The sequence below is a fragment of the Fukomys damarensis genome, unplaced genomic scaffold (assembly GCF_012274545.1).
Source record: "Fukomys damarensis isolate Sample0158 unplaced genomic scaffold, DMR_v1.0_HiC HiC_scaffold_16, whole genome shotgun sequence".
Taxonomy (NCBI): Eukaryota; Metazoa; Chordata; class Mammalia; order Rodentia; family Bathyergidae; genus Fukomys; species Fukomys damarensis.
The window spans coordinates 94,155,295-94,177,391 of record NW_022900928.1 but is presented as its reverse complement, the minus strand read 5'-3'; the positions used below and the strand labels follow the sequence as shown (position 1 = coordinate 94,177,391).

Genomic DNA, 22,097 nt, shown 5'->3' with positions numbered 1-22,097 from the left:
GGCGGGGTGCAGCAGGGGAGTCACGGGGAGAAACTGGCTTGACCCGGATTATCCGGCAGAGTTTGGGAGAGGCACGAAGGAGCAAGGGCCTGCAGGCAGGGTGCCTGGAGGAGCACTCGGGAGTGGCGAGGAGACCAGTTGGACTGCTTGGGCACAGATTTGTCTTGGGAGCCAGGGCAGGAAAACAGGTGCGGGCCAATGCAGGGAAGGTCTTGGTAAATACACGAAGGTGTTTGAACCTTACCACGCAGAAGATGTGGGGACCTGGGGACGGTTTAGGTAGACGTGTCGGGGAGGCGCTGGCTGCTACCTGAGCCTTCTGGTGGTGTCAGTCCCAGGCCCTCCTGTTTTGCCTGAGACTGCCTTACTCATGTCCTATTTAACAAATGTTGATTTAGTCTCTACCTTACACGCCTTAAGCTCTGACAGCAACCCCTCAATAGTAAAACAGTCTCTGCCCTAATACACGTTCTTAGTATGAAAAATGTTGGAGCCCAGGGCATAAAACTTGTATACAGATGGCTAAATGGCAGACAGAAGCAAACCCCACTGAGGTGCAAACAGAGACACAGTGACCCCAAGAGTGCAATGCAACCCTAAAGGCTCCACTGTTGCAGCCCCTCTTTCCTAAAACCCTTGTGGCTTCCTTCCATTTGCGGGACTTATTCACAGCTTCCTGTGATTAAAATTTTTGCATGTTTTGGTCACTGAAGAAAGAGGAGGTGAATTATAGTTGTTTATTTATTTAAGAGTTAATTTTCCCCTTCTTTTTATACAAACATATAGGATAAACCTGCCCCTCCAAAACAAGATAAACCTGGCTTACATTTTCTTGTCCTAGCCTATCTTTACTGGCATGCATAAATAAATGCAATCCATGTGTACTAGTTAGAAAATTCACACTGAACAGAAAGACACTAAACTAAGAGTAGAACACTCCCTCCTCCCTCTTGCTAGTGTCTGCCCTTCCAGCTTAACACCATGCACTCTCTTATGGCTGCTTTCAGGACCCCCTACCCCATGCCCACACCATTATGTATTTTCTCTTCCTTCCTTCTCTCTACCCTCCTCCCCCACATGCTTTTCAACTCTGGGTGCAGAAGAGTCCATGTGTTACCAGAGGCCTTTTCTCTGAGGTTAAGGGCTTTGAGAAGGAGGAGAAAGCTCATGTTGGCTCTCTGGGGTTAGAGCTGTGTGATTTCAGTGGGGAGGAATGGGTGAAGGGTGTGAAGCCAGCAGAAAGGGGGGTTGGAGCAAGGGTTGGACAATCTCTGCCAGGAAACAAGCCAGACTGTGGTGAGGTAATGCGCGTGCTTCTTGCTATAGTTTGTTAAAGTTAGAAGACCATTGGGACCCCAGGGTTTTTTTGGGGGTGGGGGTGCATCATGCTGTCAGATGTGGAGACTGCAGCTCTGGAAAGAAATCCTGCCTTTGTTTTTGTTTGATCCTCTATGTGGGTCTGAAAGTCTCACATGTGGGAAGTGAAGGTCCTTTTCCCTCCATTTAGGATCACCTCAACTTAACATTTCTCCCTTACATTCATTGTGAGAGGAGGCCTGCCTCCAGTTTTGGTCTCTGTCTTGAAGGAAAGGCACAGCTGTGTCGAGTTATTTATATTCTGTGGGCTCCAGTTTTCCTAGTCCAGCATGGTCTCTGAGGCCATTTCCTATGGTGAGGGCAAGCAAATGGGGTTCTGAGTTAGAAGACAAAGGCAGGTCCCTTCGATGTCTGGTGCCACTGTTTCCTTACCTGTAATGTGGCATTAATCATAAAGTGGGTGTGATGATCAAAAGAGGGAAAGTGCTCCTTTAACTGTCAAGCACTGAGCGAGCATTAACTTGCTAGAAGAATTGGGGGAGGCTAGGGCTTGTCTCCCAGGGTAGAACAACTTCTATGACTAAGATATCATTTTCTCCCTTTAAATAAACTTTATTTTATACTGTACATAAAATAAAATTGTACCTTCCTAAGTAGACAGTTGAGGGGACATCTGCCATTGTTACTGACCTGTTGTACCTCAATCAGGACAGAGAATGCTTCCATCCCTTAGAAATCTTCCCTAGCATCTCTTTGAATCAGAGCCACTTCTGGCCCTGGGTGTCTGCCAGTATAGATACAATTTTCCAGAATTTCATATCAACTCTGGGATCTGGCTTTTCCCCTACAGCATGATGCTCCCAAGATCCACATGTCTGCTATTTTCTTCTTTTCATTGCGGAACAGTATTCCCTGTATGGATGCCCTAGGACATCATAAGCAATTCAAAGTCAAAGCTGAAAATTCTCTGCTTTGATCTTATAGGAGCCATAGGCCTCATAGATGACTGTATCTCCAAGGACTGGCATCTTCATTCTGTTGTCAGGGAGGAAAACTGAGTCTCTACAGCCTGGGACCTGGGTTTCCTCTTGATCTCAGCAGCACCATGTTTGTATTATCCTCCACTTACATCCCCAGCTGGCTCCTTCCTGACTGGGGATAAGGCAAAATTACACCAAAGTCTTTTATATCCGTAAGGCTCTGGTTTAGACACAACTTACATCACCTGGAGGGTAACTCAGTAAGCTGCTGCTAACCACTACGTGAGCATAAGTGCAAATTAATTTATCAGATTAGTATCAGGTCTCCCAGCAAAGGCTTCTGTGGATGGAATGCAAACAACTTTGTTGGTTACTCAGGGCTGGGCCACACTGTCAGGCAGCAATATTTGGGAGACTGTGTGGGCAGTGGGAGGGAAAGAACCAGCTCTCCTCTGTGCAGTGTTCTGGTGGATTCCGCACATCTTTGATCACAAATCTGGCTTGGTCTTTCCTTTTCCTACTCATCTGTGCTCTACCTATCTCTCCTCTGATCCTGATTTACTATCAGGTACAGGGGCGGGGATAATAATAGTTACCATTTATTACTGCACCTACGCATGCTGTGGGGCACTTTATGTACATTATTTCACTTACTTCTCACACCAACCTTTTGAGGAAGGTATTATTAATCCATTTTATAGATGCAAAAATCTGAGACACAAGTTGTATAAGTTATTTGTGCAAAGTTAGTCAGTTGGAGACCCAGAATTAGAACCCAGCTCTGTGTGACTCCTGGGCCTATGATCCTACCTATCCCCTATTCAGGGCTTCAAGAGGCAAAGATGTTGGGGAATACCTCACTTTTGTTTTGAGCCTCCTTTGCCACCCCAGGTAATGAGCATCCCTATCCAAAATACTGTGCATTAGATTTGTTTGGCTATGAAATGGAGCCATCTGAAATGTTTTATTTGGTGTCTGAGCTCTTTCTTTACCATCATGTGTGTGAGATTTATTCACAGACTTGTGTTCACTGAAAATGTATACTTCATTTCATCTGTCACATGAAGAACACCTTATCTTTAAAAGCCTCCTTATCAATGGTTAAATGCTTTATACTTAATTTGATATGTAGCTCATCCTGTGACACCCTCAGCCATGTTATGATGAAGCAAGGAGGCCCTCACAAGATGCAAAGCAGAAGCTGGTGCCATTGTTTTAGACTCCTACCTTCCAGAATTGTGAGCTAAATAGATTTCATTTCTTTGTAAATTACCCAGTCTCAAGTATTTTGTTACAGAAACTAAAGAACAAACTAAGACAGGAGGTAATGATGTCAGTCAAAGACACCTAGTTCACAGCATAGAGACAAGTATACATCTACTAAAGTGTGTGGGCAAAACCCCGTGGGACTACTATATAACAATAGGATATAGCATTTTCACTTTTGTGTCCACCTGTACAGGTTTACTTGCAAGATAAGTTTGAGGAAATCAACAGCGAAGTTTGCTGGAGGAAGAAGGATGCTGATTAGCACGAGCCCCTGGATTAAACAGTTTGTTTAGATGGAGCTTGAATCTCAAAAAGTGGCCAAAGAAAACTGACAGAAGAGCTAAGAGAAATCACTCCTGATCCATTTACATTGTGAAGCATTTAGAAAGGAAACACCACTCTACTGTTTGGGGGATTTATTGCATTTTTCCCTGAATTTGCTTTTTAAATCCTGCATCTGTCTCTGTAATATTAAGTTTCTCCAAAGCATTCGGTTTGTGCTGGGGTCAGAGAGTGGAGAAACTGTGATGTTTCGCTGCATCTCAGAATAGCCTGTTCAGCAGAGGACACTCACAATGAATAATGGAGAGACACAGCCACAGAGAGGAAGGTAGAGCTGATTCTGGGGCTGATGGGAGGGAGAAAGGGGGTTGGTGAGGGTTTTCTTGGGTTGTGTATTGCACTCAAGTGTATTTAGAAACAAGCCTTTGCTTCAATACCTTCTTCCTTCTTTCTCGACAGATCTCACCTCAAAGGAAAATAAAGCCGATTCACAATCATCCCAATATTTCAGTTGTTTTCTGGGCCAGTTAAGTGAGAATGTGAAGGGGCTGTGACTTCCAACTCCTCGTGATGACATCTGCATGTGTCTCATGACAGCACGGTGTTGCTGCTGGGACTTGTTTGCCTGTTTGCCTGAGAAGACAAGAGTTGCTGACCTCAGGAATTAATGCTCACGCTGATGCTCGAGCAGGTGGGAGGGTGGGAGGGAGAGGAAGAGAACGAGTGTGTCTTAGTGAACAGGGAATGTCAGAAATTTAATAAGATCAAGTCAAGACAAGTGTCAAGCACTGGAACCGCTATAGAATATAGCCATAGTTTGGATTCCTTGTCAAAAGTTGGCCATTTGGATCTCAGGAAGGGAAGAGGAAATGACAAATCCACTATAGCTTGAAGTGGACTTTAGCTAGCATGAAAGAGGTGGCAGAAATAAATCATCAGCTTTGTCTTCCAGATTAAGCCAGCTTAGTTTATTTTAAAAATGTACAATTTCATTGCTAGTCTGAGCTAGACTTTCTAGGAATTCATTTTGACAGAGAGCTGGGAAGAAAAGTGGTACAAACTAATTTATCTTTAAAAATTACAGGTATGGGCCAGGCCTGGTGGCACACGCCTGTAATCCCAGCACTCGGGAGGCTGAGGCAGGAGGATTGCTGTGAGTTCGAGACCAACCTGGGCTACATAGTGAGTTCCAGGTCAGTCTCAACTACATAGTGACACCCTGTCTCACCCCTCCACCCCCCCAAAAAAAATTACAGGTATGGGATCTCCTTACTGGATGTGAATTGAATTTTTCTTAAATTTTGTTTTGAAATACTTATTTATCAAGGGATCCTAACAGGAAATTTATAATTTCTTTTCACAGAACCTAGTTAGAAAGTTACTATTATAAAGTAAGCACATAAATACATGCACTTTTTTATTTGTACATAGAGATAACAACCCATCTTTGATAAGAAATGAATGTACAAAAGTCCAAATCTGTGTGTTTAGAAGGAGTCTAGGTTACAGGTCAAAATGTGAGAGCCACCTAGTGAGATAAATTGGTAAATGCATCTTCAAATTCCAGGTATGCTATCCATGGATAATTTCTGTTCATAACATCTTTGCATATCGTGGGAATCTTTGTCAACATGATGTGAAAACAATAGCGATTTTTATACATTTCCATTATTATAAAGATGTCTAGATTTTTAGATAGAAGGTAGCTTTCTTTTTCTTTCTGTTATACTGAGGATTGAACTCAAGTTCCTCATAATGAGCTATCTCCCCATTCCTTTTTTGAGACAGGGTCTCTCTATGGTATTCAGGCTGGGTTTAAACTTGCAGTCTTACTGCCTCAGCTTCACACACTGCTGTGATTACAGGCATGTGCCACCACACTGGGTGAAAGTAGCTTTCTTGACTTTATCATTCCAGTAATGATAACCTTCTGACCTTGTCACAGTGTCTTATTATTGGGCTTTCTGCTTTAGACACATAAAAAGCAGAAACCAAGTCTTCTAGCAGGTGCTGGCTAAAATGAAAAGTTACTTTCCTGTGTTTATTAGGGAGTGGGCTAGGGAGAGCTGCATAATTATGCTCAAGCTGGCCTTTTTAGGCTAAAGCTGTTGCATCCTCTGGACAGGACATCAGTTAGGAAAAAGTGGATGAAGTTTTCCTTTCTTCATTCTTCTTTTCTTGTTCTCCTTTCCTCCTCCTTCCATTCTCTCTCTCCCTTTCTTTCTGTTCCATCTCCCTCTTTGCTTTAGTTTACCACGATTCTTGGGAATTCCTATATATTAGATTGAAATTAAGCCTGAAATGCATTATATTTTGTGTTTTATTTACTTAATTTTTGTTTGTTTTGAGAGCAAGTGGGGGTAATGGAGAGAGTGCTAAGTAGCCTTGGATTCAGGTTCAGCAGAATCCTGGCTCTCTCTGTCTCCCACGTGTAAAATGCTTGTCATTTCTCAACCTCTCTGAGACTGAGCATCTTCAGAGGATTCATTATCTTCTATGCTCCCATACCCTTGATTTCTATTCTCCCATACCCTTGGTGGCAGGGAGATGTATCTAAAAAGAAGACACCTTTGGCAGAGGTAGAAGCAAAGAGCCCTAGGAATACAGGAAGCTTAACGTTTGCAGGATAAAGGTGGCAAAAGGTGACCTTTGTATTGGGCCTGACAGTGTGAATACAACTGAGTAGTTGTTGTTGTTGTTTGGTACTGGGGATCGAATTCAGCACCCATACCCTTGGTGGCAGGGAGATGTATCTAAAAAGAAGACACCTTTGGCAGAGGTAGAAGCAAAGAGCCCTAGGAATACAGGAAGCTTAACGTTTGCAGGATAAAGGTGGCAAAAGGTGACCTTTGTATTGGGCCTGACAGTGTGAATACAACTGAGTAGTTGTTGTTGTTGTTTGGTACTGGGGATCGAATTCAGCACCTTGCACTTGCGAGGCAGGTGGCTGCACCATACAATGGGGTAGTTTTTATTTATTCATGCAATGAAAACTTTACCAAGCCCCGTGAGCTGAGAACCATTCTAATCACTGGTGATCCAGCGGTGGAGGACAAAGGAGCGCCTTCACAAACCTGGCCTCACCAAGCTGACATTCTTGTGGGAGAAGCCAGACAGTACCTAAATAAATAACAAAACCTGTTTATCAGATGTTGATAAATACCATACTGGAAGAAATATTAGAGCAGGGTAAGGGACCTTGGAATAATATGAGGCATAGTGAGTTTTGAATTGAAGAGGACTGAAGGGGAAAAGGAATGAGCTATGGAGATTATGGAAAGGAAAAGCAACTCAGGAGGAGGAAACCACCCCGTTGCCCAGGGCACGCATGCAGATGGCATCTGTACAAGAGTGGGGAGGCCAGGGAAGATGGTGGGTATTGGGTGAAGAGAGCACACACAGGGCTTTCCAGGTGTTCTAAAAATTGGCTTTGAGCAAGATGAGGACCATTATAGGGAGTCTAGTCAAAGGAGGTGCTTGTTCTGATTCTTCCAAGATGGGATCACTCAAGCTGTTGTGCAAAGATAGGACAGTTTGGAGCCCAGGTAGGGACCGGTGCAGAAGCAGGGACAGTTTAGGAAGCTGCTGTCTTGGCTAAAATGAAAGAGGAGATGGCATGAAGCAGGGTGTTAGTGGGAGTGGGATGTGTGGGCTGGTGAGAGTCAGCAGAGGTTGTTTCAGGCCCAGGCAGGCAACAGCTTCATAATCACACAGTGGGAAATGGCACTGTGCCCAGGGACGGCTGCACAGCACCTTGTAAGGCTGGGCTGAGGTGCCAGGGAGAAGGGAAGGGGAGCTCCAGAAGGCCGGAGGAGGCTGGGCCTGGGGACCGGCTTGTGGAGTCTGAACATTCATTTCTCCTAACCCAGAGCCAGAGAACACACAGATGAGCGTTCTGAGCTCTGGTAACCAAATTGAAGAAAGGCGGCAGGAAGTGGAAACTGGGCTCAGAGAGACAGTGGCCCAGTGAGGAAAGAATAAGGGCTCAAACTTGAGCTGTCCTCGGAGAAGATGGGTGGAGTCATGGAGTTACATGCAATGGTGAGAGACTTTGATGGACTCCTTTTGAAGTATGATAGGAGAAATAAAAACGGGGTAGAAAGGAGACAAGGAAATTGAGATTTTAAAATTGCACTTTTAAGAAAAACTGCAGCTTCCAGACATAAAAGTTACACAAGCCTTTTTTCCCTTTTAGGAAATCCATTCAACAAAACAAAATTCCTAAAGATTTTTTTTTTTTTTTACAACAAGGCTGTGAATCTGGGCTCTTAACCTGTGCTTTTCACCTGTAAATCGTGCGCCTGGGTCCTCCATCTTTAGGAAGCAGTAATACTGGCAGCAGGCAGCAGATCTCAACCTCATACGTGTGTAGATAGCTTGTCTTGCAACCTGACAGACAGTAAAAATACACAAACTAGATGATTCATCTTGAAGACACTCCCTTAAATGCACCCAACTCCTGCTCTTAATGCGTCTCATTTCTCCATTCTTGAGTTCATCCTGATAAACTCTTCTCTGGCCTTGTATACTATTGGGTCCTAAAAATTCTTTTTTCTGTACAGGAGTCAGTGAACCTGCAAACATCTTTTTAAAAAGATAGCATGAATTCCTTATTTCAGCCCTAAGGGCCTCTCAGACCCAGCCTGCTGACACTTCAATCATATTGGTAGAATTTTCATCCGGATTTTTTTTTTCGTTAAATGTATCTCAGTGTGAAAGTAGGGTTCTTGGATAAACTTCTGTCCCTGGGGAAATGCTTTAGAAACCATGATGCTGAATTAGACTTTTGTTTGGCCAACTGGAGTGTCTGTGCTGGGAGGACTTTGAGAAATGGGGTTGGCAGTGGAGAAGGAGAGGCATGGAGCTAGGCAGGCCTTGAAGAAGGTAGTGGGGAGAAGACAATGGAGTAGGTTCAGACTCGTCAAATGCCCGGGGAGAGGAATAAGGGTAAGAACAGCCAACGTAGTTAAGGGAGACATAGATGGCGACTATGAGGTGCAAAGAACAGGTATGGGCATCTAAGTCAGTGTTTTCTGTTCTGCTACTTGCCATCTGGAAGGGGCATGAAACAGGTGAAATTTCAACTAAGCTCTGCAGTTTTCCGCCTTTTTCTCTGTTTAATGTGTTCGCTTCCTGCTGTGTGCTCTTCTGATCTGTGCCCGTGCCTCTGAGCTTCTGCTCTGTGACGTGAGCTTGCTTCATACCCTCCCTCAGCCTCACTGCACTGACCGGAAAGGTCAACGTCCGTCTCTCTCTTGCTTTTTCCCATTGTCACCCTCAGGGCTCGCCTCTCCCACAGCCCTCCTGGTGGGGCGGGCCTTCTGCTAAAAGTTTATCTGTCCGGAAGTGACTCTGACGTTTGTCCAGCTCTTTATTCACCCTTTGCTCTCTTCTGAGGACTTGTCTCCTTTTGGTTGATCACTTGTCCAGCCTGGAATACAATCCTCATTGCCTTTTTGCCACTCCCAGACCTTAAAAATACGCATTTACCTTGTCATTATCGTAATGTTCATGACCTTATCACTAAGACTTTGTGAAGCAGCTGAATGTAACTGGTCTGTAGCAAGAGCAGTGAAGAGGTGTAACTATTGTGAGAAGCTCCTCTGGCTTTTGAGGAGATGGGAGTCTAACGCCAATATTACTATACAATGCAAGGGGCCAAATGTCCTAGATTTTTTGGTCAGTCCTGAGTTTGCTTTGCGCTTTGATCATGTCCTTTTCTTGCCATGTGAACTTAGAGAATGTTTGATCTCTCTTGGCTTTGAGCAGGCATAAGATCTTACTTGAGATCAGAGGAAAGATTTTCCAATCTCTTAAGGACCCTCCCGTGATGTCTACGTGACTCCTTGAAACAAAGTCACGACTGACCCAGGAACACTTCAGAGCAATTCTCACATTCTTAAGGAAAATTTCTGCAAAGGCACAGAGGTCAGAGAACAAGCTTTCAAATGCACACTACTGGGCAGGGAAGTTAGAAGCAGGCTTGGCTGTACACCTCTCCCAGTGGCCTGGGTCCGAGCACTGGTAGTCCTACAGTTTCTGTGTCAGTCAGAACTCCACATACTCTGCAGTTTAATCTTATGAGAATTTATGTGATTCACTTATTTTATAGATAAGGAAACTGAATTCCAGGGAGGCCAAGTAACCAACTCAAGGTTCTGCATCTGGTAATGACAAAGGTCACCTTCAAACCCAGGTGGTCTGAAACCAGAATTCAGGCTCTTAGGCACCCACCACACGTAACACTTGCCGATCCATGTGGACACCAGGAGTCTTCTTTATGTGACTATTTTGGTAGTGATGAGCAGGTTCTTGGGATCCTGGGGTTTACACTATTCAAAAATACAGGAGTGATACAGAATGTTGCCTCCCTGGATTCCTGAAAGGCATAAATTTTGAGTCTAGGTATGGAAAGAGTGAAGGTGTGTGAATACTCATAAGATCACTGGTCTTCATTAAAGCTTTTTCAGTATGTTCCCTTCCTGATGAGATGCCTGTGTGAAGGGTGCTTCCTATGGAAAACAGGTCTCTGCAATCACTTAAAGGATCTGCTATCCAAAGTGGGTGGAAAGAGCACATTCCTTGGAGGTGGGACTGTTCATTCTGCCACGCTGGGGAGAGGCAGGATGCTGGTAGGGAGGTGAGGTTATGGGCACAGGCAAAGTAGCAGCTCAGATGGACAGCAACAACAGGGAATATGTAGCTGTGGGAGCAGAGCCCTGAACAGCTGTGTGGGGGCGTGGAGACCCGTAGAGGGCTGGGTCTGGAGACCAACAGACCAGCTGGCAGGGTGCACAGAGCCTGGTGCCATAGAGATGTGTCATTTGTCCCTCAGGCTGTGAGGACCTAGGGAGTAACTGTTAGCCTGGGTACAGTTTGATCTTTTGTGTAGAAAACATCCTTCTCAAACTGCAATATAAAAGTGAGCCAGATTATTGTTGTAGTCACTTTACCAAATGATGAGTTCTAAGTGTTTTGCTGTACTTAACATTGACAAAAGGCCCTTGAACTTCTGAGAGGGGGCACTTTGGGTTGCCCATAAGCCCTGAGATTGCTATGGTTCAGTCACCTTTGTCTTGAATGTGTGTATTTTTATATAATCGATATCATCTGTGTACATTTTTCTGAAGCAGATTTCTTTTTTCCTTTCTTCTTTCTTTCCATCTATTCTCCTTCCTTTCCACCAGAGGTCAAATCAGTGGGTCTGCCAGACCCTGGACTTTGGAACCCCCAACCATGGGCTAAATAAAACTTTTCTCTTTGTAGAAGGAATTATTTTACTGTAGTACCATGGAGCTGCCTAATACAGCTCCCTTCTTATAAAAATATTGGAGAACAACCCCTATTCACTGCTGAAATTAAATTCACAAGTGATATAATTTGTCTAAAATGTGATTAAAATGGTAATGTGAAGATATAAAGGAAGCATCTTTATAATAAAATAATATTCACTTTGGTATAGAAATGCCTTGGGCACACCTAGTAGATGATACGATGAAGCAAACAGATGCTTGCCCTTATATGTAGACTCAAGGAATGCCAAGCTCTGAATCACAGACAGATTTAAATGTGTTCTGTTGATGATTTAAATGCGATGGGTGAGGGCTGGGGATTTGGCTCAGTGCTTCTGCTGCGTGCCTCGCAAGTACAAGGTCCCAAGTTCTATCCCTGGTACCAAAATAAATAAATAAATAAAAATAAATAAATGCTATGTGTGAGGTTGTCATCAATTTTATGACTTTTTCTGAGATGTTCAACAACTCATGGTAAAGATTCAAACCAAAAAAAGCTCCAAAGTCTCCAGATTTATGTGGTTATTCCATTTTTTAAAAAGTGATTACATATTAAATTGTGTTTGTATGTAGTGTAGATGAATTCTTAGCTCAGATGTTTTGCACCCACATAAATGTCTGATAGGAAATCTCAAGTCCTTGATGGGTGGGGAAAGTTTTTCATCATGTGGGCTACCTCTCAGCCCCGACCAGTGAATGCCAACAGTAATCCCAAATGCCAATTGTAACATACTTTTTCCAAATACCTCTTAGGAGGCTGGGACTGTCCTCATTAAGAATCAATGACTTAATGATGATATTTATTCTTTTTTTTCTTCCCATAGATTTTTAATATTAGGAGTAAAGCACCAAAGAACATTTCTCTAGAGATGTCAGAATAATTGTTCAGGAGAGATAAGTCCCATGTTGTTTCAGCTAAAGGGACTCGTGCTGAGGCTGGAACATGAAGCATGCGTTTTAAATAGGAGACTCTTCCTGCCTTGCCTTCTCTTTCTCCTCTTTAGATGGTTTCCAGACCTAAGCTGGAGCAGGTCTTACTTAACCTAGAGAACACTGAGCCCTGGCTTCCTTCCTTCTCTGGGAATCCAGCTCTTTTTTGGCGGGGGGCGGGGGGCTGCATTTTCCTGCCCTTCCCTGGGAAGGAGACACACTCATGGTTCCAAAGAGCTCATCCTGCTCTTCCACAGAGGGTCCCCTCAGGAATCCTGACTCAGCTTCTGTAACTTAATGTGCAATTTCAGTTGCAAGGTTCAGCCTCTGTCGGGACACGCCTTTGTTGGGTACCCCACTACCTGGACAAATGACAGGTTTAGAATAGAAGTAAAAGAAGTAATAGTTGGATTTTGATGAAGGAGGAATCTCAATTATGCATATTGAAAATTGCAAATGTCTTGAAGGCATTTTTTTTTTTTTTTTTTTTTTGCAGAGGCAGTGCTATGGTTTGGACGTGTGCCTGATTTTCATGTGTTGGAAACTTAATCCCCAGTGTAACAATGCTGAAAGGTGGAACTTTTAAGAGGTGATTAGGTCTAGAGGACTCTGTCCTGATGGATGGGTTAATGTCATTAGCATTAGAGTGAGTTCTGTATGAACGTGAGTTGGGCTCCCTCTTGTCCTCCCTTGCCCTTTTGCCTTCTGTCATGGGACAAGGCGATATGAAAACCTAAACCATTCTCTTAGACGTCCCAACCTCCAAAACTGTAAGAAGTAAATTTCTGTTCTTTATGAATTACTCTGTCTCAGATAGTCTGTTATAGTGACACAAATGGACTAAAACTGACAGTAAAATTGTCTCAGAAAGACTGAAAAGGAAAGAGACTGAAAGGAAAGACTGAGAAGTTCTCAGAGACTGACTGGGAAAGAGGAGCCAGAATCCTGGAAGCTCATGCTGTCAGGGAACTTTGCATATTTTTAGTCTGATATTTGGATGTGCATTCTATGGGTAAAGAGCCTTTTAGGAAACCGCAAATGAAGCAGGATGCAGCTAAATGCTCTGAAAGAAAGAAGCAGGAATTCAAGTCACTAACAGACACTGCTGTAAGATCAGAGATTTGTTTGTTAGTAAGACGTAGAAACTACAGTCTTTTTCTAAAATGAGTAAATACTTTGAAGTAGGAATGTGGTGGGAGAGTTTCCCTTCAGAAAAGAGAAAATAATAGATAATTTGCAAGATTTTGTTTCTTTTGCTTTGTATCCATTCTTTTTCCATGTTATGCCTCTTTTGCTTAATGAATATATCGAGCTTAACAATATAACAAAAGTATCTTTATATAGATTAGCTCAACAAATATTCACAACCTTGGCAAGTGTTTATTATTACAATTGCATACAATAAATTTGGAAAAGAGGGAAAGACTTATCCTAGATTGCACTGAGAAAGTGACAGAAATAAAACTCAAGGTCAGTTCTTAATCTGAGCTATTTGTTCTTCACACCTAAACCAGCTTTATTTTTTAAACTTGTAGAATGTAATGATGAAAGTCCCCTTTCTGTGACTTTCTTTGAAAGGTAATACTATTTTCTTAGGCTGCTTCTAAAGTTTGTGTGCCTGGACATATTTACCCATTGTCACACCTGGTTAATGTGCAATGTTACAGAGAAGAGGAGAAAGCAGGAGGTGAGAAGCACAGTTGTTAGTTACTCAAAACAGCAATCCTGACTTGATTTAATCACTGACAAATGGCAAGGAGAGACAGTGGGTTTCTTTTGGATCTCCCAGGCAAAGGGAAATGACTGTATGTGGACATGGTATCACAATGCCCTGGTAGAATTGCAGCACTGTATTTTCCTAATAACAAAGTGGAACTGTCTACTATGAATCTAATAGTGAAGAGCAAAACTGGAGCACATGTGGCATTCTTAAATGAAATTAAATGAGAAAATGATGGACTTGAATGTGGTTAGCACAATCTCAGCCACATATTAGGCTTTCAAAGAAGGCTAGTTAGTTCAGCTTGAGATTCTATTGTGTTTCTGGAGCTCCTTAGTATCTTATGATTTTTGAAATATATTTTTTTCTAGGGTTGGAGGTATAGAGGACTTATCAAGCATGTATGAGGCTCCGGGTTCTATAAGCAGCATATATTTTTTTTCTCTTTTTTTACTTCTACTTTTGTTTCTTTAGTCTCATGGGAGAAAAAAATGAACTCATTTAGCAACCTGCCACCCTTCCTGTGAGCTCAGCGCCCACCTGCTAGGGGGTCTACATTTTCTACACCCAGTGTTTCCACAGCCACCCTGCCCTTCCTCCCTGGTAAACACCCAGCTGGAAACATGACCTGGTTAGGCTCACTGAAATTCCTTTTTCCTTCATCTCTGCACATACAGACAAAGAAAATGATGGGGATTTCCTGTGGGGATTTTCAGGAGAAGCGGGAACATTGGGATCGCTTTTTTTTTTCCCCTCCAGAATCCTCTTCTCCATTGATGTTAAGTGGCAGTGTGTGAATTTCCACATCATTTTGGGACAGCAGCAGATTCCCCTTCATTTGCCTTTGTTTTATCCTCCCCCCACCCAGCTCTCAGAACCTCACCAAAGTGCTTGGAGGTCAGCATGCTTGGCCTCACCCCGGGAGCAAGCTTCTTCATCTGGGCTTCAGGAAGGGGTGTGACGAGGAGCAATGGTGGGGGCTGCTCAAGGGTGCAGGACAACGCGGGGGACAGTGGGGAGAAAAAGTCAGGAGAAAACTCAACAAGGGAAAAACGAAATCTTGATTATGATTTTTTTAGCAAAATGATTAAACCCTTTCAAAACATGACTCATGCTAACTTCTGCCCTTTCTTTCTCCAAATGGTTATGAAAAACATATACTTGGAAGGTTTTAATGAAATGATGAGTAATATTAGATCATCATGATTCTTGTTCATAGGGGACAGCAGTCCAATACTCAACTGCAAGAGGAGCACGAATCCTTGCTTCTAGGACTTACAGACATTGACAAACCCCAAGTTTAGAGACTTCCCTGGGCTGTCTTTTTTCATTTAAAAAAATTATTTTAATAAAAGTTATATCTGTATCTAGTCCAAAGAGCAAGATATTTCTGCAGTTGTTTTGTAAAAACATAGTGGTTCTTGCTTTCATTCTCTTGCATTTGCCTGTTCCCTGGGGCAACTGCTTTCAGCAAATTTAGCTGGTGCGCGCGAGAGAGAGTGTGTGTGTGTGTGTGTGTGTGTGTGTGTGTGTGTGTGTGTTTCCTCTAAGCTATATGCAAATTTAGCTGGTGCGCGCGAGAGAGTGTGTGTGTGTGTGTGTGTGTGTGTGTTTCCTCTAAGCTATATGCCTGCATTGCTACTTTTGATTTTTTCAGTCTTGGGCATACTTTCAACTCTGAAATATGAAACCATGGTTCTTTCTCACTCTTATCCTGGAACCTCTGTCCTGACCCTCACTTTTCCAAGTTTCATTGTAATGTTGGCTGAATCCATATTCAGTGTTTAGAATACTATAGCAATGTAAAGGAAACATATATTAGATTTCAATTACTTTTTCTTTTGTGTACAAATTTTGGGGTTCTGTCTATGTAACAATTGCCTTGTTTTATTTGCTTTTCACTCTCAAATGCTTTATCATTGGTCTAAAATCCTTCCCAGTGATTTTGCATGCATCATGGGTATTGAAGTTTTATTTGCTGGAGAAGGTCCCTCCTAAGCCTCCTGTCCTGCTCCAGCCTGGACTTGTTCCCATGCTCTGTGTACTTCCCTCTAAGCTGAGATCACTTTTATGATCACTTTGGTGGTACCCTTTGCCTGTCCCTCATCCTGGCTCTCATATTGCCTGTACTGGGTCTTCCTTTATATTGATTTGCTCTCTAGCTTTGGAGGATGTATCCTCCAGGAGTTTCCAGGAAAAGGGGACAAAGAAAATAAACAGTTTTTGGAGACTTTGCTTGCCTATAAAATCTGTATGCTGCCCCTTGACTTACAATGGTAAGTCACAGTAAGTTGAAAACATCATCGGTCAAAAATGCATTTAATAAACACAACCTACTAAACATCATAGCTTAGCAATACAGTACTGTGTAGGGCTTTGGCTGTTCATTCTTGTGATTATGTGACTCACTACTGGCTGTGGTAACTGCTGCCACCACTGCCCAGCATCCCTACCCCAGGAAAAGACCACACTCCAAAAAAATCAAAGTATGATATCTATTGCATTGTCAGTGCTTTTGCACAAGTGTAACATCAGATAACCATAAGTTGAAACACCATAAGTCAGGGACCACTTGCACTTGAATACCCAGAAAGAGTTCTAGGTTAAAGGTAGTTTTCCTTCAGTGAGGCTAATCTCCGTTTTCAATAGAGTGCGCTCATCTCAAATGTGCTTGGTATAGACACAGCTCAGAGATCTTGTTTTATGCTCTTCAGAGAGTGTAGCTCCTCTTTTCCTGGGTGGTTGCCCAGTTACATAAAAAGAGAGTTGATCTGAGAGGCTGAAATTTTTTTTCTCAATACTAGGGCCTGGTACATCCAAAGCACCAGGGACTGAACTTGGGTCCTTATGATTGTGAGGCAGGCTATGAGCCAAATTCCCAGCCTGGAATCTGGATCTTAAACTGAATTTTAACCATTTTCCTTCAGCGGCACCTGGGATTGCACATCCCAAGCAAGTCACATTACCATTTTCCTTCAGCGGCACCTGGGATTGCACATCCCAAGTACAAGTCACATCTACTCTGATATTCCTTCTGCTCTTGTTGTAATCAGTTCTCATTGGTTTGTAAGACTTAAGCAACATTTCCACCTACTTTGAAGCTTCCCAAATGATTTTTATTTTCCATTTTATCTATTATTATGAATCAAAAGCCTTAAAATAATTTTAAATAATCTCTTTATAGTTAATTTAGAAGAGTTTTGAGGAGGAGGAGGGAATGTCCTTGTCCCTCTGGTTGACTTTTGGTTGAGAATAGCAGTTTCAGATTTTTTAAATTTTTTAACTTTTTTTGCAATGGGATCCTGACTTTGAAATCTTCTGTGGAAGCTCAGCCTATAAAATATCTATAAACAGAATAGCTCCGTTTGATGAGGGTTTGTGGTTTTCCTTTCTCAGTTCTCTTCTTACCCCTGCTGTTCTATGAAGACCCCATGGAAAGCATGCTGTGTAAACCCGTGACATAGAAGTTGTGGGACATGATTTACCCTGAGAAACATTGGACATCGAGTGAAGTTTATGATGTCATGGAAGGAGCACTGACTTGTTGTTTTAGAGATCAATTTTATTGCTCCTGATTGCTCAATTCATACAAGAAAAAGAGAAAACATTATAACAGATTAGAATAAAAGTAGACTGAGAATCTTTTGGCAGACTAATGCTACAATTGTAAAAATAACTTTTTTTTTTTTTTTGGTTTTTTGAGACAGGGACTTACTGTATAGTTGAGACTGACCTTGAACTCGCAATGTAGTCCAGGTGAATTCACAGCGATCCTCCTGACTCAGCCTCCCGAGTGCTGGGATTACAGGCATGCACCACCACACCTGGCTTTGTAAAAATAACTTTAAGGCACTGTTTTTTATTTGAAAGCAAAATGTGTAAATTGAATATGAAATAATACAAACTACCCTTACACATTTTGATAATTGAACATGCTAGGAATTTTCAAATTTACTTTCAGAAAGCTGAGATTCTACTTTATACTGGATTGCTAGTTGAACCAATGTTTTATCCTGAATTATTTACCTATTTACCTAAATTAGTTACTCAAGTTATTTACCTAACTATAAGAATGAGAAGAAGTCTACAGGGCCAGGAAAACAATATTCAGAGCTAATTCTGTAGGGAAATCATTGCATTTATGCATGGCTTAGCTTAATATTCAGTCTAGCTATTAAAAACATTGTTATTTCCTTCCTCTTCCACCTTTCCCTGGCACAGACCATCAGTTACCTGATGAGACTCTGGTAGAATGTGGAAGTGCATATGCACTCAAAGGCTGAAGGAAAATGAGCAACAAGATTTACAAGCCCTGTCAACTGGAATGTATATGGTCCAGTGCATTCTTAAAGGTAATAAAAACCAAACCAAACTGAACAAAACAAACAAAGAAACAAACAAAAAGAATGAACAGAAACAAACCAAAAACCATTACTAGTACAGAGAATTAAAATGGAAGGGAGTACAAATATCTTTTTGCAGAATCTCCTACCTGAAATTCAGCCTCCTAATATTATTTGTTTGACAGAGGACCCAGGCATCATCTTAATGACAAATTTTGCCAATCAGCACAGAAGGGAATCCATTAGCTTCATTTGCAGGGATGAGACTGCTTCAGAAAAGAAAAGAAATGACCCAAATTTTTACAAGAAACACCTAGTAGGGCTTGGGATTTGGCTCAGTGGCACCATTGCCTACCTTGCAGGCAAAAGGTCCTGAGTCTGATCCTCAGTACTGGGTTGGGTGGAGAAAGAAACACCTAGTACTTTGATTGCTAGTTCCTATCTGAAGGATATGGAAGAACTAAAGCTATTGTCCAACTTGTGGCATATTTTGGAGGCCGGCTATGAATGGGACACAGCAACTTATGAGACAGTAAACCACTGAGAAATGCACAAATTGAGGCCTAAGGGAAGGAACCTGTTCTGCCTTCTCATAGAAGGGAATTCGGATATGACAAGACAGATATGCTGTGGAGCTTTACACTGTGCAGAAGCAGAAGTCCTGGGGAAGGGAGAATGGTTGTTGCTTCAGTGGCCATAAAATAACACGGCAGTGCTTGTGAACACATAGTGCACACTTGGTTACACAGGGCCACCATAGGGTGTGTGCACTCTGGCCTCAGCTTGTTTGCCAGTGACATCATGAAGTTGGCCATTCACCAAGGGATTTCGAGAAAAGTCAAACTGTTGTGAAACACGCAGAAACCATTCATCTTTTCTTCTCCAGGAAGTAGTGGGGGGGGGGATTGTGCAAAGAACTGAGTCAAATAAGACACTGGAGCTGGCTATAAATTGTGGATCAAATTAAATTATCTGTGCTTTGATAATCTTTTGAAAGTTTTATAAATAAAAGGCCCAAAATAGGCAAACCCATGGAGACAGAAAGTAGATTGGTAGTTCCCGGGGAGAAGGGAATGAGAATGCGGGAAATGGCTGGGGTTTATGGTCTGGAGCCAGGCAGTGGTGTTAGCTACACTACATTTCAAACATACCAAAAATCACCTAACCATACTCTGAAAAGGGGTGAATGATGACACGAGAATTGCATCTCAACTTAAAAATGAGTGAATTCTAAGAACCTTCGCTTCCTCTCCCCAGTCCTGGGCCAGGCACACACACCCATCAGGGCTGCACCTTAAGTCTCACCTGTACTCAGAAGCTGTCTGACACTGGACCCCAGCTGGCCATTTCCAAAGGGGATGGGCATCCTCAACTAGACACTTCAAACAAACTGCTGAAGACAGGCAGAACATTTTTAACCATAAAGGGAGGTGGTAGCTGAGTCCACAAGAGGGAAGGTCCAGCTAAACGGTGGTGTGTATCCAGTCCTGGATCTCTACACTCGTAACACTGTGCATCAAGTAAGTCCAGAGGGAAGTTTGACCTTCGTTCTCAGCCATCACCGGGAACCTCCCCCTGCCTGTCTTTAAACTGACTCATACTGACCACTCTCTGTGAAAAATTTTAAACAAAGAAGGATTACTGCAGGCTATCTCGACACTGCTACCACGTCACGCTTCGGACTGCAGGCGGCTTCTCCAGGACCTTCCCCACTCACCAAGCCTGGTGCTCTCCACTCCCTCCAGCTGTCCTCACCTCAGAGAATAGCGCGTCCTCTCGCCCACGTAGACTTGGGCACGTCCTGGCCCCCCATCAGCGTCTACCTCTGCCACACCTTCACCACTTGACCCCCGTGGGTTTCCAGCCAGATTATAAAAGGTCAGGGTATGTCACGCTGCAGTGGAGCCCTGCAGGGTCGAGGATGTGCTGTCTTTCCGACCCTTACTTGGCCATCCTAGGGTCACGACTACCACAGAGGAGTCATGAGACCTCGGGAGGGATCTCTGGTTGCCTCCCTCTCGCATAATGGGCAACACTGGGCAGGACGAAGGGGACTTACCACACAGGGGACACTGAGGTCACCTTGTTCCTGAGCACTGAAGCTTCAGACACCAGAGTTCTGAATAGCTCACATGGCAGCTTTTAAGAATAAACTTTGCCATTTAGTCTCACTTGCATACTTTTGCTCTGGAAATCAGAAAAGAGAAGTCCTGCTCTGGCCAATCTCAGTTCACCTGCTCTAATGAAAACAAAAATTAAATAGAAATCTATAATAGTGAAATTATTTCCTTTGGTAAAGTCTGCACATCACATTAGGATAACTGAGAAGTATAAAATATTCAGTGATTTCCTAATTTTTCAAAATTAGTGTAATGAAATAATGTATAATGGTTACAACTATTATTGTCTACTAAAGATCAGACAGTGTACAATGACGCATGTGCTTTATATATGTTATCTTTATTTCCCACAGTATTCCTAAAACTGTAGGAAAATATTCTCTTACTAGAGAAAACGAGGAATTGGGGTTTCACAGATGACAAAATGTGCCTGAGACCATAAAGCCAGGGCCAGCTGTGAAATAAGGATTTAAATCCATGCTTTCCCACTTAACCTTTGCCTGTATTTTCTACACTGCTAGTTAATTTACATGACAATTCACTTCAATTAAACACATACCCAGCTGAGCAAAGCATTCCGTATCTCTTCAAAATATTTAATGGATGAATTTGAATGAAAAGTTTTAATGTTTTCAAGTGGAGTAAAAAATTTTTGGTTTCTAATTTAACCACCAATATTTATTTTTTTTAGTAACAGAAATAACAAATTGCCAGAAACAAACATCCATATTAAAAAAAACAACAAAACTCAAAACCCTAAGAGATCAAAGGGAATAAACCATTAGCACATAAGCTTGAAAGACATTTCCACTGGCAAAGTCTGCTCGTCTACTTTGTACTCTGACATTTTCTTACATAAGCGTTTCAAAACCCTGACCTCACCAAGGGGGCTTACAGCAAGGGCTTGCAGAGCTGCTAGGGCTCCAGACACTCTCCAGCCCCAGCCGGCTCTGCAGCAGTTCAGCAGCTTGCTGGAATTCATACCATTGGTGCTGACAGGGCCGCACCTAACGTCTGAGTCCAAGGCCACCACACATTACTGTCAACTGTCCAAAGCCACAGTTCCTTCTCTATAGTTAGTTCTCCCTTATCCCACAATTACAACTATATAGTATAAGGAAAGTGATCTAAAATGGCGTTTTTCAAGACACTACTTTCTGGCCTTAAGTGAAATAAAAATTATCATTAGTCAATGTAAAAAGAAAAAATCAAGTGACAAAATCAAATCAAACAACTCCATGTCCATTAGGAAGAGGAACCTGCTCAGGTGAGCCTAGGCCTGCAAATAAAGCTCCCAGTCACAAATGCACACACATCTGCTTCCTTCTGCATTACGTAAGCGTCCAGCGCCTTATTACTCTGCCATTTCCTGTTGCACAAGGACAAACAATGGGCAGACTGTCGCCACTGTTTCCATTAATTACACCACAAGCCAGGCAGCATCGATTACCACATACTGGACATTCTGAAGTGACCCTGTTTCCTTTGTTCAAATAATGCATCCAAGTGTTTCAATAAAGGAACAAATTTTATTGTCTTCAAGAGAATTCAGAGATACTAGAAATGCAGGAATCTGAATTGCATCACTTTGTTTCAAAACTTCTTTTGTGACTTTGCCAACTTCCCTTTATGCCTTCTTACCCTTGGCATTACGTCTAGGTAGCAAAGAAACCTCAAAACCTTTAAGCAGTTCCCCAAAACATGCAAAAAAACAGACAGATCATACTCCCACTCCCACAAAAGGCTTCAAAGTGGCACTGGAAGTTGGCAAAGTAGGGAATGAAGATCACTGAGGAGGGGGTGAAGGGAGGGCAGGGACAAGGGGAAAAAATGAGAGCCAAGAG

At 42.6% G+C, this 22,097-nt stretch overlaps 1 long non-coding RNA gene across 2 annotated transcripts; it reads left to right on the top strand.

The window, feature by feature from the left end:
- Positions 1-2,335: 2,335 nt before the first annotated feature.
- On the top strand, positions 2,336-13,161 carry LOC117286352. 2 transcript variants are annotated; one of them, XR_004517501.1, is made up of 4 exons: positions 2,336-2,424; positions 3,760-4,176; positions 4,308-4,539; positions 12,567-13,144. It is a non-coding gene; the product is annotated as an uncharacterized LOC117286352 (long non-coding RNA). The 2 variants fall into 2 exon arrangements; XR_004517500.1 differs by lacking the exon at positions 2,336-2,424 and having other exon boundaries at positions 3,558-4,176; positions 12,567-13,161.
- The last annotated feature ends 8,936 nt before the right edge of the window (positions 13,162-22,097 follow it).